This window comes from Bidens hawaiensis, unplaced genomic scaffold, assembly GCF_021521415.1.
Source record: "Bidens hawaiensis isolate Kalapana, Puna unplaced genomic scaffold, B.hawaiensis_p1.1 tig00002125_1, whole genome shotgun sequence".
NCBI classification, from domain to species: Eukaryota; Viridiplantae; Streptophyta; class Magnoliopsida; order Asterales; family Asteraceae; genus Bidens; species Bidens hawaiensis.
In genome coordinates this window covers 2,563,258-2,574,753 of record NW_027491113.1, presented here as the reverse complement: position 1 = coordinate 2,574,753, position 11,496 = coordinate 2,563,258, and the positions used below count along the sequence as shown (strand labels likewise).

Below are 11,496 nucleotides of genomic sequence, written 5' to 3'. Positions count from 1 at the left end.
AAATACAAAAGCCTTGTAATTGAATCGACACACTAATTCACAGTAACGCACTAAACGGTGTTAGATAAACCGCATACTTAACCAACCCTATGATGGCGCTTAAAGGTGATAATTACAATAATGCCCATGCTACATAATTAATAATACGAACTTTTACTTGCACAGTTTTCCATATTTAAACTATGATTGTTCCAACAGTCTTAAGGATTTACATCCTATTTTATTCATTTAGAAAGTCTGAATACAAATGTAGCTCTTTCATATATATATATATATATATATATATATATATATATATATATATTTATTTATTTATTTATTGCTTATAGGGATACGCTAATACAAATAACCAATTATGCAACTCTAGCTAGATCCTTCAAGTGTATGGTAGATGAGTGGGTGTTTCCTAAAATGAAAAGTGAAATAAACCATAAATTCTAAAATGTGTAAGTTTAATGGAATCTTAATTATAAATAGAGACAAGAGCGACTGACGTACTAATAATCCATCCACTTGTAAAGGGATTTATCAAGGTGTACCACGTTGGACCCATAGACAACGACTTCAAATATTTTGTCACTTTCAAAACCATCTTCCAGTCAGTCTGTTCCAGAAATAGAACATCCTTCAACAATGTCTTCATATCCCAATCTAGATATTTTCCCGACATCTCCTTGTTCATGGGATGAGCTTTTGTTCTCTCACCATATGCTTTCAGGAATCCACATAAAAGAAGAAAATTTTACTTTCCAAGATCTTAGCAAAGACCGATATGAGCATTCATCCGAACCAAATCTAAACAAAACCTTACAAACCGGTAACGAGACCAAACAAGTGATTTCAAACCCGAAAGAAGAGCCTGAAGTCCAGAAAAAGCGATTCATTGGTGTCCGAGAAAGGCCATGGGGAAAGTTTGCAGCAGAGATTAGGGATTCAACAAGGAACGGGATTCGAGTATGGCTAGGAACGTTTGATAGCGCTGAAGAGGCTGCTTTGATATACGATCAAGCCGCATTTTCTATGAGGGGTTCTTTAGCTCAACTCAACTTCCCACTTGAGAGAGTGAAGGAGTCTTTAAAAGGTAGAAGCTACTGCTTTTACAAGGATGGATCTTCACCAGCAGCAGCCATAAAAGAGACTCATAGAGTGAGAAAAATATCTAAAACCAGGAAAAACACAAAGAATCAAGTGTATCCAAAAACACCTGTGGTTTTTGAGGATTTAGGGTCTGATTTGCTAGAACAGCTCTTGAGTACACCTGAGACTTCTAGTTCTAGTACATGTTCATAAATTCGAGGCTACAAACTTTGTGAAGCATTTAATTTCGTGTTGTTTTTGAAATTCGCTTTGTTACAAGATCATGATCTTGAAGTTCAAGTAAAAGTAACTGTTCATAGATCTTGCAGTTCTCTCTTTCGGCCATTATTGCAGGTTCCTTTCTTGACCTTCCTTTTGCCAATCTATGTTATGATTTGATCTTTCTTTTATTGCTAGTGTTATCAATTATTATAGCACAAATAATTTCCTTTTTTAAATGTTATAATGATAACAGCAACTAATATAATATAACTAGAATTGGATTTTTTTTTCTTTTGAACTTTAAAAATGTAGGGCACTTTTGAAGCTTGAATACTGTTATGACTAAAATAAACTATCCTAAGCCAACAAAAATAGATTCTTAATTAACTAATGAACCACAGCTTGAACATATGTAACCCTATATATCCAGAAAAGACTGCCTAAATGAGGAGAACCTTTTGAAATAAAAATTCATATATTGAACAAAATGATCCAATTACAACAGAGAAGTGGGTAAGCAGGCAACAAGCTGTGCCATCACTCTCTTTTGAATTACAAACCCGATTCTACTAAAACAAAGTTATAGTTCTTTGGCGTCGATAAGTTACTTTGCACGACCCGTTGAACTCTTTTAAGAAACGTAATAACTTCGGGAGCAAGGGACCCGAATGTATCAAAGAAATGAAGACGTGTTGATTCTCGACACATGTGTTTTCTCATGCTTAAGAAAATCATAGAAATATTTGCCATTAATTAATCGATAGCATTGATTTAGAAGTCTCTTAAGGATCAACACAATTGCATCAGAACCCAAAGTATGTCCATAGGATATTTTTCCATGTATATATGCTTATTTGGTAGTTTTGGCTGTTTTATAAATGATTTGATGTTTTATCTTGTTTTGTTGGCTAAGGTCTTTTGAGAACGGCTGCATGTTTTTTATTTATATTTTTTAAGGTCGAAATACTTTAATTGAGAGTATGCTTCAAGAAAGGATGTAGAAAACAACAAGAATGTAACGATCTTAGGATATTTAACTACCGCCGCCTTATACAAGAACACACAGATCATGAACTATTTTACCAAACTTATCTACCATATTAACTACGCCTAATTTGTATATAAAAAACACAGACACATGAAATTTGATGTTCACAAAAAAATGCACTGTTACGGTTTATTCGAGACAACCGTCAATCTTTCAGAAACAAAAGAGAAGAAGAGAAAATAGACCCAAATAATTATTCTTTTTTATTCTTTTTTCTTAAACAAAGATTACAATATATAGAAAAATCAAAGACATAATAATAGGAAAAGATAAACAATATAAGGAAACACAATTAGAGTATAATAAGGAAACTAAATGATATATAAAACTTAAATAATCATATTAAATATAATTAATATTAATGATCGTATCAATTCCCGACCCCTTGAAAACGTCCTTGTCCTCAAGGACGAAATGCCGTTGCCAAGGCGGTCGCCACTCGAGTCGTACGACGACAAGTGGAGCGATCTCAACATAGCACCACGGTGGTCGCCATTCAAGTCTTCCGGTGTTATTCGGGCCAATGTCAACGAACCACCACAAGGGGCGCAACACGGGTCGCCTTATTGCACCTTGTAATGGTGTTGGCGCCAACAAGCTAATTGTATTGTTGTAAATTTGATTGGCATCTTTATTAACCATCAAATTACCACTTTGTTGCTTATATTTATCAGTTGCATGCCCACCTAAGGTCATATCGTCCAATCCTTGAGTAACTTCCTCCTTAACAATGGTTTCATTATCAGACTTGGCAATTGCATTGACGGAACTAGCGTGAAATTGAGTAAGCATTGCTTTAGTGAAATCATCCCATGTGAGGAAGTCTGAACTCCGAAGCCAACCATTGAACCACCAGAATGGTTCATCATCGAAGGATTCAATGACATAAGGAAACCGTTCGTCGCCATAGATTGCGTAAAAGAGAAAATACCATTCAGCTTGAGAGATCCATAAGGCAAGATTAGATCCAGTAAAAGGAGGTAGTTATGGATGCTCCCACAAGAGTTCTTCCAAAGCCATGTAGGCTAAGGCTCAATGAAAGCACCAATTGTTACGGTTTATTCGAGACAACCGTCAATCTCCCAAGAATACAAGAGAAGAAGAGAAAATAGACCCAAATAATAATTCTTTCTTATTTTTTTTTCTCAAACAAAGATTACAATATATAGAAAAATCAAAGACATAATAATAGGAAAAGATAAACAATATAAGAAAACACAATTAGAGTATAATAAGGAAACTAAATGATATATAAAACTTAAATAATAATATTAAATATAATTAATATTAATGATCGTATCATGCACTAACAGGGATCTGTCGAGGGGAAATTCTCCCTTAAAATGAGGACTTCGACTATGCACAATGTTGTGGGAGACCTTAAGCGCCCCCTTATGTTATATTCTTACAAATCTTTAAAACGGTTAACTTATTTTTCGGCCCTACAAATATTTAACATCATTATTATTTTCCAACTCATTACCTATCCACTGTACACAACAATTAAATAAAGCGAAATTTCCTAAATAGCCATTTTTGACCAAGTTTTTCCAATTCTAGCCCAAGACCAAACCAAATTCCCAAACTAGTCATATTATTCCGCCGGATCCGACGTTTAAGGTTTTGGCCGACCGTTAGCCAGACGAACCGTGATGAAGGCCCAAGTATTGAAGAGTGTGTCATGTTATATTTGGAGGCTCATGATCCTGCTTTCAAAGGTTGCCCACGCAAACGAGCTTAACTTGGCCTACGAAGCTCCGTTTCAAGCCCACGATCTGTCAAATCAAAGCTTGAGACCAGGAGCACGTTGTAGCAAACAGCCTTTGGTGGTTTATCCCTTTTCCGAAGCCCAAAAACGCCTCCTAAATAAAGTTATGGGTTTTTTTTATGTTTTTTCAGCAGTTTTTACATTTTTATTTTTGGGTTCGTGTTTGGCCCATGGCCTTTTTTGGGCCCATTTCGAATTTCAAAGTCTATTTATATGTTGTTAATGTAATATGAAAAGCTAGACTTGAATTTTATCAATAAATATTTTTCCCTTCATTTTCCTTGACCTTTGGTGGGATTTGGGAGTTTGAGAAGTTTATCACGGGCATTCACAGAATCAACGTGGTTCGATCTTCGTTATCGTTCTACCGTTGCATCAAACTGTCGGAGGAAAAGACAATTGGATCTGATGGTCCAGTTCATGCTTCCGTCGGATCCGACCGTTAAATTTGTTCGACGAACCCTAGATTTTTCAATTTTGGGGGGGGGGGGTTGATTTTGAGTTCCAGAGTGAAATTGAACACTATGGTTGTGTTCTCCTCGAAAAACTAAGTAATTTGCACTATTGATTTGTTTGATTTTGTGAAGAAATAACAAAGATGAAGATGGAGGTTGGTTATGGAGATTTAGGGTTTAAGAGGTAGTAGATGAAGAATTCAGTCGGACCCACTAAAATTCAGTCGGATCCAATGAAACTTTAAGAAATTCGGTCGAATCCATTGAAACGTTGACACATGGCGTGAATTTAAAGATCCAAAAATTCAGTCGGATCAGAAATGGTTTTAGTCGGATTTGACGAAATTTTTTGGCTAGTTTGGGTATTTTGTTTGGTGTTAGGCTATTTGTGAAAAACCATTGTCAAAATGGCTATTTAAGAAAATTTTGTATGGTCAATTTAAGTGACTTGCGATATCAAACGACGAAACCCATTATAAATTTATGGTCAAGATAATAATTATTGCCGACGAGGAAACCGGACACGAAACAACGTAGCGACCAGTGTAACTGTAACCCATAATCAAATGACCAGTTTTCTTTTTCTTTTTTTGGAAATCGAAAATGAAAATAAATTAAAAAGAAAATAACTAATATCTTGCATATATATGGTTTAAAACAAGGGTTAGGGTTTTCCCTGGATTTACTAACTAATTATCATCTGGCCACTTTATTGTGTTGAGTGATCCAGAAGCTTATTAGCATCAGCGTACGTAAAAATCTGAGTTAGCGAGTGGTTTTCGTACGACATTATCTGAAATCCATGTATGGGTACCCTTGATCTTGGACCCGCCTGTTTCCAGAAATTAAAACAGCAGCAGCTTCTCATAATGAAACTTTACAGGTCAATTTCAACTCTGTCAGCAAATTTATCACCCAAATGACCTCATTTGTGGCAGCCTGCATAGCACGGCTTCAGCTGAAGACTGGCATACCGTAATATATATGTTTTTCACTCTTCCAACACACAAGAGAGTTCCCAACAAACACACAATAACTAGTAACTGACCTTCTACTACTACTCAAGCATTTTGCTCATTCAGAATCAGCAAAAGCCACGATACCAAAACTATCACCTTCACTTATCAACACACCCTTACCAGGAAACAATTTCAAACGTCTTATGCATATATTGACTGAGAAATTGCACCGAAATTGAGATATTTGGACGAGTATAAGACAAGTAAATAAGTTGTCCAATTAATTTTTGATACACAGATTTGTTTTCGAACAAAGAGTTATCATCTATACACAAAGAGGTTACTACATAACTTTGTTCTATTGATACATTTTATGGTTTACAACCAGTTAATTAACCCAAACTCAGCCAACAGTTTCCAAACAGTAATTTGTTTGAGATAAACAAAGCCTATTTTCAGTTTTGAGAACCTGATCATTTCCCAGAAAACATTTTAGCAAACCCATTTGTTAATTAGAAAATTGGATTTATCAACTTTTAAATTGGCACTTTTCATTTAAATCACACTCAGTGATAACATTCATCAACATATACAATTACATTGTACAAAACCAAATTAAAAAAAAAAACAAAAACAAAAAAAAACACCAACTAATTTTTCATTTCACATTCTAGGTTTGTGTTTCAAACCATGCAACTTTTTTAAGTTTGCAAACCCTAGTTTCATTTTCTTAAAAATATCCTTCATGAGGTAATGTAATATAAACTTCTTTATTAAGATCATCGTATAGCTAGAAATTCATTATTTATGCAAATTAGGTTGTTATAAAACTATAAATATAATATTTTAGTAATAACCAAGACTATCGACGCACCAATATATTACTTTGAATTTATTTTACCCATTATAATATATCTATATATATAATTTACTTGAACTTGGAGATCTAAATTAAGTATTCTAAAGCCCTAAACTATTTTCGCTGATCCACATGCTAGCCCTATTGATTCGGGTCCTCATATAGACCTTCATTTCTCTCGTACAAGGAACTTTCATCTCCACGTACTATAAAGGTGGTGGGAGAGATCTTCCACACCCTAAATCATCTTTCACTCATTCATGTCAGCGCTATTGTCATCTTTAACTCCAATCCATCTTTCAATCATTTTATACATTTTCTTTAACTAATTAACTAAATTATTTTCATACTAAAATTACATAATATAAAATAAAAATAACATTTTGTTTAAATTAACAAAAAATATACAAGACATGTATAAATAAAATTTTAAAATATTAAAAATTATATTGTGATTTATTCTTACAATTTAATACAACAAAATTTAAAAAACAACATTAATTAAAAATAAAAATTAGATACTTAACTCTTGGAATTGTGGTATGTTGATCTTTAGTGTAGCCACTAAAGATGAAAATTTTTTATAACTAGTGCTTTTGTAAAAGTTTTAATAAAAATGGTATGGTTTTAAGAGATATTATAAAAATGGTGTAACCGTTGTTTAAAACAACGACTTGAGTATTTTTCTCTGAATGTGTCACACAAGAATTTCATAAAATAATAATTTTGATTAAAATGTAGTAAGCCGTGGTTTCAAATCACGGATTGTACAAAAGTAGTAACCTAATACCACTTTTCGTGTTAATGGGGTGGTTTTGTAAGTCAAGCCGTGGTTTGAAACCACGGTTTAATCTTTTTTATTAGTTTTTTTTAAATGCCGAGTAATATGAGTAACATTCAAACTTTTTTTTTAACTATATGTGGTGCATGACGTTCTACTATATAGGTTTACGTCTAATGCTTTTTCATAATCTCTGATCGTCACGCCGAACTATTAGGAGTTCTTAATTAAAATTGTTATTGTGGAACAAATGTTAGGCTCGATGATTTTCACCTAAAAATAGCAAATCGGAATTACTTGACCAAAAATATTCATGGATTCATTTTCTAATATAACAACACTACACTGGTATATACGAAGCTTGTAATTTTTATAAAGAGTTTGATGAGAATATCAAACTCAATATATGTATACAATTATATATATTGCATGTATTAATAACTACTAAATATCAAAAGAATCTTTCAAATGAAAAATATAGTACATGAATGGATAGTATGACAAATATGAGTATGTGATGTAACTGACTAAAACAGATGAAAAAAAAGTGACTAATAGTGAAATTTCATCTCAAAGAAGAAAAAACAAAATAAGCTTGAACATCGATAATATCCTAAAAAAAGAGAAGAAAATCAAACCTCGGTTGAAATCATAGATTGACTGAAACAAAACGTGTGAACATATATACTTATCAGCATTAAAAAAATCAAATCGTGGTTCAAACGACGGTTGACAGCAAAACCACCACACAATTGAAAGTGGTATTAGGTTTTAATTTTTTATGCAATCCGTGGTTTGAAACCATGGCTTGCCTTATTTTAATCAAAATCATTACTTTTTGAAATACTCATGACACATTCATAGAAAAATACCCAAACCATTGTTTCAAACCACGGCTACACCATTTTTGTAACCATATTTCAAAAGCATACCATTTTTTAAACAACTTTAATAAAAATACCTTTTATGAAAAATTTTCCACTAAAGGTTCCATCAACAAAATTTTCCTGATCGTTGACAAAGACATGTCCGTGATCCAATGCTGCAACTTCTCCCAAACAAACACTTGTCCTCCACCATCTGCAATTAACATCCCATCGCCTCATTACAACTTCTTCCATCAGCTGCTCAAGCTCAAGCTTCGCCACAACACCATAATTTTAGAAATTTATGCATTTTGTAAACGTATGTAAATGTATTCATGTGGATTTTATTATTTTTTTGTGCAATTTATTTGTCGCAACTTTGCTCATGCGTTCGTTTTTTGTAATTAACTCTGTCTATGGCGAAACTTCCCTAAAAAAATTGGATCTATTCCGTCTCTGGCAAACTCTCCGGCGTAGGCACTGCCAGCGATTTATAGGTTAATAATGACGTGAAATAGCATCAACTCAATAGTGGCGATTTGTTGCCGCTAAGGCTGAGGGGTGCGGAGCGCGAGAAAGGGCGCAAGAGGCGAGACGGTCGCGCCCCGGGGCGCGAGGACCACACCACCGAGGCGCGAGAGGGGCGCGAAAGGGGCGCGAGCGCGGAAAAAGAGGCAGGCGCCAGGGTGTTCGCGGGACAGGTTGAGCGTGAGGGGCATGGGGAATGGTGAAAAAGAGCCGTTTGAAAGTATAAATGAGCCGTTGGCTCTTAATTTAAAAAAAAAAAAAAATTTTCTACTCCTATATATTACCCATTTTATACAACACTTTAACACAACTTCAAAAAACATCAAACTTACCCATTTCTTTATACAACACTTCCTATATATTACCCATTTCTTTCAAACTTTTTTAAAAATAATGTCGTCGTACTCGTCTGATTCCGACTCCTCCGAAGAGGATGATTTGCTTCTTCATGTAGGGGGAGTTTTGACCGCAGCCGTGGTAAATCTCTTGCAAAATCAAGCCCATCAACCCCGACTCCCGAGGGTTAGAGCACCACCTCGTGATCGTGATCGATCGGGTGCTAACGATACTTTGATGAGGCATTATTTTAGCCCTCAACCGGTATACGCGGAGTCGGATTTTCGAACTCGTTTTCGAATGAGCAGGCAATTGTTCACGCGTATAGCGAGTGATTTAGAGTCACGGTATCCCTTTTTCCAACAAAGGGAGGATGCTAGGGGTCTTCCCGGTTTTACCCCTCTTCAAAAATGCACGGCTGCTATCCGTCAACTAGCGTACGGCATCTCGTCGGACGCTTTGGATGAGTATTTACAGATGTCGAAAAGGGTTGCACGTGAATCCCTTCATTTTTTCTGCCAAGGTAAAAAACATTAATTTTACTTTTTATTAAATATTTATTACATTTTTTAATATATATTGTACGTAGGAGTCATATCGACTTACGCTCGGAGATATCTGCGTAAACCTACAACGTATGACATCCAACGCATATATGAGGTGCACGCAGAAAAACATGGTTTTCCTGGGATGCTAGGTAGCATCGATTGTACGCATGTTGGATGGGCTATGTGTCCAACGGCCTGGCGAGGTCAGTTCCACCGTGGTGATCATGAAGGGCCGACCCTCATACTTGAGGCGGCGGTGTCACAGGATCTTTGGTTTTGGCATGCTTTTTTTGGTGTTGCTGGGTCAAATAACGACCTTAATGTTATCGATCAGCCACATTTGATCAACGACCTTATCGACGGGGTTGAACCACCTCAATCTTTTGTTGCAAATGAAGAACTCTTCAAGTACGGGTACTATCTGGTCGATGGTATTTACAACGAATGGGCTGTGTTAGTTCAAGCTTTTACAGATCCAGTCGCCGACAAACGGAAGTATTTTACGAAGAAGCAAGAGTCTGCTAGAAAAGATATTGAAAGAGCTTTTGGAGCTATAAAAAAACAATATTATGTTCTGGCGAACCCGATACGTTATTGGACTCGGGAGAGGATAATGGACGTCGTCTACACGTGTCTTATCCTACACAACATGACGTTAGAAGACGAGGGCAAAGCTATATGCCAAAACTACCAAGGTGACATTCCGCCACAACCGTCCACAATCAGTGATCAACAAAAACTTCATAACATAGCAAATATCAAGAGCCGTGAGATACACGGGGATCTTCGACATGAGTTGGTTGAACATTTGTGGGCGAGGCGACCAGAGGATCTTGTATTAGATTAGTTTTATTATTAAATATTATTGTTTGTTTAATTTTTAGTATGTTTTTTTTATTATATGAATTTTCAAAAAAATGTGTGTTTTTTTAAATAATTTTTGCGTTTTTTTAATAATACGTTTTTTTACTACATTTAAAAAATAATAAAAAAAAACCGCTCGCGCCCCCTCTCGCGCCCCTCCACACCATGTCCCGGGGCGCGAGCACCACTACCAACACCCATCTTATCAACTTTCTCTCTCTGCCACACGTCACAATATTATTGGCTAGCGCCCCCACTCGCGCCCCCTCTCGCGCCCCCCACACCCCTCAGCCTAATGCTAATACATTTAGCTGGCGAGTATGTTATTCCAAATATGCTCAATAAGAGAAATCATAAAGCCTAATATAGTAGAAAATACTCAAAGTTTACCTTCATGTTAACAATTCGTAAATTAGTTCACGCGAATCCAAAACCCACTTCCATATTAATCTTAAAAAAGCAAATTTTATAATTTCAAAACTCACTTCAATATTAATATTAAAAATCCACTTACATTTTCACTCATCTCTTACAACCACCATCACTCCATCGCCCACTGCCACCACAACCATCACACCCACTGCCGCAACCTCGCCGAAAAAGTCTACAGAAAATTTGATCGGAAAAGTCGTCGAAAAGTCATCGGAAAACAATCTCCGGAAAGAATCACTGAAAAAATCACCCAAAATTCGCCGAAAAACGATCACCGGAAAAGGTCTCCGATAAATGGCCACCTGGAAAAACACAATGAAAAATTATATAAAAACATAATATAAAAAATACAACAGAAAAAACACTATGAAAAAAACCACAACGACAAAAACATAATTGTATACACAATGCAAAAAACACAATTGCATAACACAATTGCATAACACAATTTTGTAAAACACAATTTTAGTAAGACACAATTTGTAAAAAACCCACTAATTGTTTTTAATTTTATAGCAATATGATACTCATATAAAAGATAAAAAAAATACTTGTTATTATGGTGAACTTGTTTTTTTTAAATGAAGTATAAAAAAGTTTTTGGCGCTTTGAAAAAATGAGAGAATTTGACATGCACCTTGGATGTGAGAAGAGGAAATCAACAAATGTGGTATTCCTATTACGCCATTTATCTTGTTTCATACTTGATTTATTTCCTAAACTAATCTTAATCATTCATGTCAAAAATCAACG

At 35.2% G+C, this 11,496-nt stretch overlaps 1 pseudogene; it reads left to right on the top strand.

Moving 5' to 3' along the window:
• The first annotated feature begins 377 nt into the window (after positions 1-377).
• On the top strand, positions 378-1,490 carry LOC143607683 (ethylene-response factor C3 pseudogene; annotated as a pseudogene).
• Positions 1,491-11,496: the final 10,006 nt, after the last annotated feature.